The sequence below is a fragment of the Centroberyx affinis genome, unplaced genomic scaffold, assembly GCF_046629955.1.
Source record: "Centroberyx affinis isolate AG114_WGS23_722 - 3 ecotype Tasmania unplaced genomic scaffold, CSIRO-AGI_Caff_v1 ptg002792l_1, whole genome shotgun sequence".
Classification (NCBI taxonomy): Eukaryota; Metazoa; Chordata; class Actinopteri; order Beryciformes; family Berycidae; genus Centroberyx; species Centroberyx affinis.
Window position 1 is genome coordinate 55,001 of NW_027280942.1, and position 8,536 is coordinate 63,536.

Sequence of the window (8,536 nt, forward strand, 5' to 3'; positions counted from 1 at the left end):
GGTCCAGCACACCACCTCCAAGTTGGCTTGTACTACGCCCGGTTTCACCATTCACCACACTGACTACATCTACATGCGCTGTGGCTGAAAAAGATTGTCGTCCCATCAATATTCCCGTTTTCCTGCAATCTCACATGCTGTCGGTATTGACCGAAAGTATCAATCGCCTCGTCCTCTAAACAGCTTCAAGTGATGTCAGTTATTACTAGTCATAAAGCGCAATCATATTCTCTGACTGAACTTCCACACTAGTTAAATGTGGAAGCTCAAGAGATGTCTGGATGTAAACAAAGATGGTATAGCTGCATGTGACTATAAAGACATTAAGTACATGATATCACATCAAAACTCTAGTGGACAGGCTTTCTCATACAGTTCTCCATATGTGAAATACAATAAATTATTATAAATTATTTTTACAGGGATCATGCACAATTAAAGTTGTACCAGAGTTTGCAATTTGCATCTGTAGCCCCTGGGCAGAAGGTACAATCAATAGAAACACACAATCAACAATAGATGCTGTACAATACAAAACATAACACATGAATAAGCCAACAGTAGTGAAATGCCCATTGCCAAGACCCATGAAATAGTCAGACCCGAAGTAGTCATATCAGATAAAATTATCCATACAAGGCAGTCATTAGTGGTGACAAGACTGTGTTGACTTGAGCCAGAAGTTAACTTGGATTTACTGTAAAAGCAGTAAAGCTTTCAGACTCAAAAGCACAAACACAAACATTTATGTATATGAAAATATTGTGGATTATGACTTTAAAGTCTGTACATTTGTTCACTGTACTATTGTGTAATTACAGTTCAGTTTTCTCACTAACACCCCATTGTCGTCACTGACAAAATCCAATACGCACACAAACACTCACAGTAACACAGAGAGGTAGACCGACAGACTGACTGACAGGCACGCACACACACACCACACACACACACACCACACACACACACACACACACACACACACACACAAAGGGACATTTAGTATGCGAGCTAGTGCTTTTCTGCCTGAGTGACGATGCTAACATTCCCTCCTGTCAAGGGCAGTGATGCAGAGAACATGAAAAAGTCAGTTAACGCACAGGTTTGTGTGTGTGTGTGTGTGTGTGTGTGTGTGTGTGAGTGAGAGAGAGAGAGAGAGAGACAGGCATAGCTGAGTGGAGCTCTCAGCGGAAGCGAGTGGGCAACAGAGGAAAAGCAGGTGGGCACAAAGACTCTCAACTTCCCCTGAAAGACAATGACAACAGGCTGCCTCTCTCCATCTGTTTTGTCTACAGCCACTCTCTCGTCACCTCGTTCTCTCTCTCTCTCTCTCTCTCTCTCTCTCTCTCTCTTCTCTTTCTGTCTCTTTCATTTCTCCTTTTCTGTTTGACGTGTGCAGAAAGGATTTCTGTCTGCTCTGTCCACATCTCTTCTTTTCCACTTGTTCTACGTCCCTTAATCCCTCTTTATATCTCTCTTTAATATTTTCCTCTCTCTCTCTCTCTCTCTCTCTCTCTCTCTCTCACTAGTGTTACCAGGCTTACTGATGTGTGGCAGTTGGTCACTCTAACCACAATTAGTCAAATTTAGAAACATCTCCTCTCTGCTCTGATGCACCAAATGAACAATAGGCAATCAACAGATTTTAAGGTGCTATGTCGCATTTTTAACGATCAATATATAATTGTCAGGTTAATTGTGATTATGGGGATGGTATGATTACCATAAACACATGTGATCATGGTCGAGATGATTTGTAGGCTCTATCTCATGACAGTGGTATGGGGAGATAAAGTGGAAGTGTTGCTAAAATCCACAGCTGGTATATAGAGCCGCTAGCCATGCTACCACAGCTATCCACTGATGTCAAGAAGTACATCTTCATATAATCAAATGACACAATATACTGCTCTGTCATCTTAAATTTTGTAAAAAAATAAATAAATAAATCAACAATGTGTATATGCTAGGATGCAAACCAGATTCTACCTGATTGTGACCGAATGTGAAAAACACTTGTTCACGTTCCCTTACATGGCAAGTAAAAACTCAAGTACTTGCAGTTTGTCTCTAATTTCCATATGCATCAAGTTCAATTCTGATGTTTTATTATTTAGAACCTTTAGATTTATTAAGTAAACTAAACATGAACATGTCAAATTTGACAGTAAGTTCCCCAGGACAGTGAGTTAGGGCAGCTGGTCCCAGCTGAATGAATGGCTCTTTGCAAACCCAGTGGGATCATTTTTAACGTTTTTTCTAAAACTGTTGGATCAAATCACATCAATTTAAGTTTTTTTTTTTTTTTTTTTGGTGTTTGCCCTTTGGAGAATCTGGTAACAACAATCATAAGCCGAAGGACTACAGCAGAGAGCTTGCAAAACAGTGCATGAAGCAGGCTGTTATACATTTCAAGATGTAATTTTGACTGTTTGCAGTTATCAGTTATGCAATAACTGATGGTTGCTGATAGCTAAGGTCAGACTTGAACTCATAGGGGTGAACTCACATCAGGTATGTATGTAAATGCTCTAGAAAAGTGAAATATTGCTTTAAAGCCATTGGGTGAACTGAAGTGTTTTTTTTTGTTGTTTACCTGTTCCAGGTAGAATGTACGCCAGCCCCTAGCGAGCATAATACCATTTACATGTGTGAAAAGATTTAGCTAATAACCTGGCAGGAGTGGCTGGTATTATACATGATCCTGTTTCATGCTCTCTTCGTTTTTCTTCCTCTCCTGTATCTCTACTATTCTCCATCCCTCTGAGCCTTGCTACTGCCTCATTAATGACAAAATAACTGCCCACTCTCCTTAGAGTCACATTGAAATGAAAGCTGACATTTTCACCTTGTTAGTTAATTCTCCATATCATAACACACACCTATTTTCAGAATAAATGCCCAAAAATGTCCACATTTTTTATTTTCTTGTATCTTTTTAACAATCAATAATACGATCACAGATTCCTCCGCTCCACCTATCATATAAAACCTGAAAAAACTCTCAAAGTGACACGAGTGGCAACATGGTGTGGTGGAGCATTTTTACCACCACGGTTGCATCCCAGTGGCTGGAATTTATTCATTTTCAAGAATAAAGAATTTGTGATAGTTGGAACAGTCTCCCCCCCTGCATAATGTCCCACCCCAGCATCCTGTTTCGACGGGAAATACGTTGAATTCTACATAAGCAACACAGCCTTGAAATACTGTTTCCTTGAAAACAAAGGAAGAAAGCAGAAACAATAAAAACCTCAATTCTCCTCTCTCTCATGCCTCATGGCTTGGTCACATCCGATTTTACACACTCAATCTTCATATCTTCGCTCTTGTCGAAGAAAAAATTGATGTCATGTGTGATAGGAGAGGCGTTTCAAAATTCGAAGAGGGCGCTAATATCTAACTAGCTACCACTCGCCCGATGTTGCTGGACTCAGTGTACACCTGTTCACCTATACAGGCCAAGAAAAATGACCAAAAATGTCGCTTTCTAGAAATTTGATTCTCTTTCCGGTAAACAGCACATTTCTGTTGATGACTCATCCTGCACTTGGGGGCAGATACAAAAATTTCATCCGATGACATTTTGCTTTTTTTTCTAGAATGCGGGCTCAGTTCAGCTTGGAACATATAGGACTTGCCCAAGAAGCAGCATTTGCATTGGCCAGCCATGTGAATTCGCAATGGTCAGAATTCACCACACTTGAACTCTGTGTGCGCGTGAAGTGGCCAAATTGGAAATTATGTTTTTTATTTGTCCTCCGCATGGTTTTCTGTAGAAGTGAATAAGAGGCAAAGCGGTAACACTTTACAACAAGAGTCAAAAAGTTAAAGGTTAGTAATGTTAGTTAATTAATAACTAACTAATGTGTCTGGTAATCATTTACTAATGGTGTTCATGTTAACTAAGGTATTAATTTATACAGTATTTAATAGTCTAGATGACTATTAAATAATGTATAAATTAATACCTTAGTTAACATGAACACCATTAGTAAATTACACATTAGTTAACTGTTAATTAAGGGTTAGTTAATGCTTATTAAGCATTAACTAACCCTTAACTTAGTGACCCTTATTGTAAAGTGTTACCGGCAAAGCAAATTTTCACATACTTTGGTGCATAGCCTGACCTTGATTCTGACTGCATGCATGTCATTATACCACAGTGTTCACTCCTCAGATTTCACTCATCACACACGGCGTGTACCTCAAACTTTTCCGACGATGGCCTGCCGCTGCTCGGCTTTTATCGCACCAAACCGAGTGTGAGAAGCTGACCTCGTATGTCAGGAAGGAGCCGGTGGCATTGAAGCGGAGCGCTCTGACTCACCACACGGAGGGACTAACCCCGTACGCTCACAGCCATCTCACCGCAGCGGCAGCACTCCAAACACTAGAGAGACAGAAAGACAGAGAATTAGACAAAGGGGAAACGGTGGTCACGTAGACGCACCCACACACACACAGCCACCCACACACACACACATACACACACAAAATGTCATGACCAATAGCACACTGTGCCATTTGGATGTGATGTGCTACCAGTTCCTCAGAATGCGACAGTGACACTGTAGTGTGATGGGGTGGCAAAAAGTACCTTGACGTCCCCTGGTCCAAGAATACCAGTCACTCCTGCTGCTGTTTGTCTGTTTGTGTGTGTGTGTGTGTGTGTGTGTGTGTGTGTGTGTGTGTGTGTGCGCGAGTGTCTGCATGTAAAACTTCTGTGTAAGTGGACTGTTCCTTCAAGGCAGGATGTTCAGACCCTTGAAAACATACTGTAGCAACTACTTCAACCACCCACACACATGCACACACACACACACACGCACACACACACACACACCATTTCAGCCTTTTCTACCCCTCGCCTGGACTGCTGCTCCCTCCGAATGGGGGCTTTCTGTACCGAGGAGGAAAAAGGTTAATGAGGATTTGGCGTACCAGGCCACACATTCATTCTTCTCGTGTTTTTTTCTACTTGTATACATAAAACCGGAACACAAACAAGCCAGCAAAAACAAACTCGTACTTGTAATCCCCTATAAACGTAAGAATCCAAAAAACTTTTATATATAGACATATACATCCACCACCATCCTCATGTATCTATATATACATACATCCCCACTAACCCAACACATACAGTATACTGTATGTTATTGTGAGTAAATTAAAAAAAAAGGAAAAAATAAGAGAAAAAGAAAGATGAAAAGATGAAGCAATCCATACAATTGACAGTACTAACAGTATCACTGTCAATTGTATTGATTGAATCCTCAAACAGAAAAAGATGACACTGATACACACACACACACACACACATAAAAAGTAAGATTGAGTGTGAACAATGCAAAATCAGATGTGAACTATACTAGGAGAAATTACAACTTTTCCACCATGTCCCCCTGGCTGTGGCCCTTAATGTTGCACTCCTTTACTATAAGCTGCTTGTAATATAATTGATCTATTTGCTCGTATTCTAATGTTGCTAAATGCCTAAAATGCAAATGTAAATGTAGGAGAATATATACTAGGAGGCATTTTCACACTACAGGACCCAACCGAATCAGACCACACTGTGTTCCAGACCGTGCCTTCCTGTGCTGGTGGGTGTGTTACTCACTGACTAACATTTGCAGCTGACCAGGAGTAACCTTGGCCCGGCGCGTTACACCTAAGGGGGCGCAGGTTCGCCCCGGCATGCGAAAGCGGCCCAGGGAGTCACTAATAGGGTCTGAGCGCTGCGGACGAGTGTAATTATATGAAAGCGGGCCGGCTGCGGCGTTTAATGTTAATGAGCTATAATGACTTTTTTTTTTTTAATCAAGGGTCACCGGTGCTAATCGCACACCAAAGGACACATATGGCTGGAGGGGTTCTGCCAGAAAGACCTCCCAAGTTTCTCTCTCATTGCAACTACACCAGCCTCCCTCTGATCGTGTCCCTCTCCTAATAAAACGTGGAACACTGCTGCCCTCTTTTGGCAGAAACTGGACGTGCAGGAGAATGAGGAGTTTTGATTGGCAGTGGGCATGTTCTGTTCGGTGGCCTTTTAAAACATTTCACCTTCATGAGGTCAGCGCAGAGTCCAGGTTTCTCCCACTGATTGGCCCAGGCTTGATAATGCTCTGCTCCTGGGTGACATTTACACAGGCAAACATGATAAGGAAGCCTACCTAAGCCCACTAAAAGGCATGAATTAAGGTGATAAGTCTCCTATCAACACAACGGGAGTGTGTGTGCGGTGTCAGAATGCCGAGGTGAAAGTGTTTGATTAGTTAATGTGTGTGTTTCGCATGAGATGTTGTTTGCAAAATTCTTGAGTAGAACTAGAAGTCTGACCCCCACCTTGAACTGCAGCTAGTCGGGAGTCTGTTTGATCCCAAGGAATATATTTTTTCAGTTTTGCTTGAGCAACTGCAGTTCTTCTTCTTCTTCTTCACTTACTAATAGAGTTTTATATATTCAAGACCTCAAGGACACGCCGCCCTCGCTTGAAGACACGTCTCCCGTCACCTCTGGGTGTTTTTGGACAAACCTACTTCAGCGCGTAATCCTCCTGCGAATAGGATCGTATTATCTGAGCTAAATATTTACTGTTCCAGTGCGTTTCAGAAGCCGTGCCCGCTCTTGTGACGTGGATGTTGTGACGGCCGGACTGAATTCATGCAGGACATGGAGAAAAGAGCAGATTCATTGCAAAATAATACACATTCGTTGTAGGAAAAGGATGGCTAGGGTTGAGTGTATTGATCGAGATTTCAAAAACCTGCGATAATATCATCTGTAGGTCTTTAGCTCATAACAATAACAATCCATAGTGAGTTCTGCAAATGTAAAGCAGCCAATATGGGCCAATCAAACACCTTATATTTTGTAATGATCTATAGTGAAACCCGCTAACCAGCCTGCCAAGTGCAGTCTCCCTGCCTAAATACTAGTAACCAGTGATGCTTCAAGCGCATGAGAAATAGAGTCTGTCAGAAAAACACTGCATTGCTTTCAGAGGTGGGATTGCATGTAGGGCAATAAGATGAAAACAGCCTGGGGAAAGGTGAACATGAGGACACACAGTATTATCTTGCCCAACACTCCCAAATGAGATATCCCTATTGGCAGGGTAGTAATGCACTTGGGATGCATATGGTTGCAGGTTTGAAGCCTGCCACTGCTCTGTGCTATAGTATAACCTTTGAGATGTCGAAATGGTATTTCAAACTTTATTCCTGAACTTCAGGCGCTGAGAGGCACAGGTATGGTGCCTCGTGAGAGTTTTGTCGTCTTAATGATGCCATACGCAAAGAGCTAGAGAGAGAGACAGAGAGACAGAGAAAGAAAGTGAGGGATTTTTTTTTTTTGACCCGCAAGGTGAAACAGATCAACAGCAGGGCTTCTCTATATTTGCAACCTGCAATCTGTGTGAGACAGAGTGAAATAAATATATATATATATAGAGAGAGAGAGAGAGAGAAAGAGGGAGAGAAAGAGAGAGAGAGAGAGAGTGAACTGTGATTTAATGATTTTACTTGTAAAGCTATCCTGACTTGTCAGATCCATTCTGCTGCAGGCTATAAAACTGGCGTGGCGAACAACAGTAAAGGCATTGTTTGAAGAGCCTGTTCACGCCAGGCCAACCGTGTCTCTCTCTCTCTCTCTCTCTCTCTCTCACACACACACACACACACACTCCTAAATCAGCTTGGCTTAGGCTTTCTTTGGCTTATCCCGTGCTTCTTTACATAGCAGACAGAAAGAGCAAGCAAAGGTTGCAGTGAGCTATATCTATTACTGTATATACACTGTATATAGAGAGACAGAGGGAGAGAATGAAAGAAGAAAAAAGAGAGAAACAGAGATAAATAAATGTCTCTGGCACTCAGAGGGCACAATACATTTATATTAAGCCTTAAATCAGCGACCAGACTTTAAATCATCTACCAGTCTTTGGTACTTTTCCTGTCTGCACTCTTTGACTGAGATGTAGAAAACGAGTGTGACGTTTTTATCCCTAGCTCTATTTTTAAGCATCAGTCTCTAGATCTACAAACATCTAAGTATGGAGCCATCTATTGATAGCTCACTCTACCTTTTATATCTATTCATAGCACCTGATCTGGATAAATGACAGTGTGTGTATATGTGTATGTCTGAGATGTGTGTCCCTCCCTCTGTTTTAAACTCTGCTGATGAGACATGAAGAGACAGTGGAAAACTCTGTGTGGTGGAATGCTGTCCTGCAATGTTGGGCTTGTACTGACACACCTGTAACACACACACACACACACACACACACACCAGTCTATCCCTGGCATTGTGAAGTAACGACATGCACTTGCCTGTGTAATAAGCCAACACCTTCTTATTCTCAGGGCCCGGCTGTCATGGCGTTTCTGGAACAAGGAAAATGACCCAAGTAGTTTCCCGAGAGGAACCTGATTTACCTGAGTGGTTTGTTCAGACTGAAGCTGCTAAACACGTGAAACAAAAGAGATAAACAAGGAGGGAGTGAAAAATTTTGTTGACCTACATT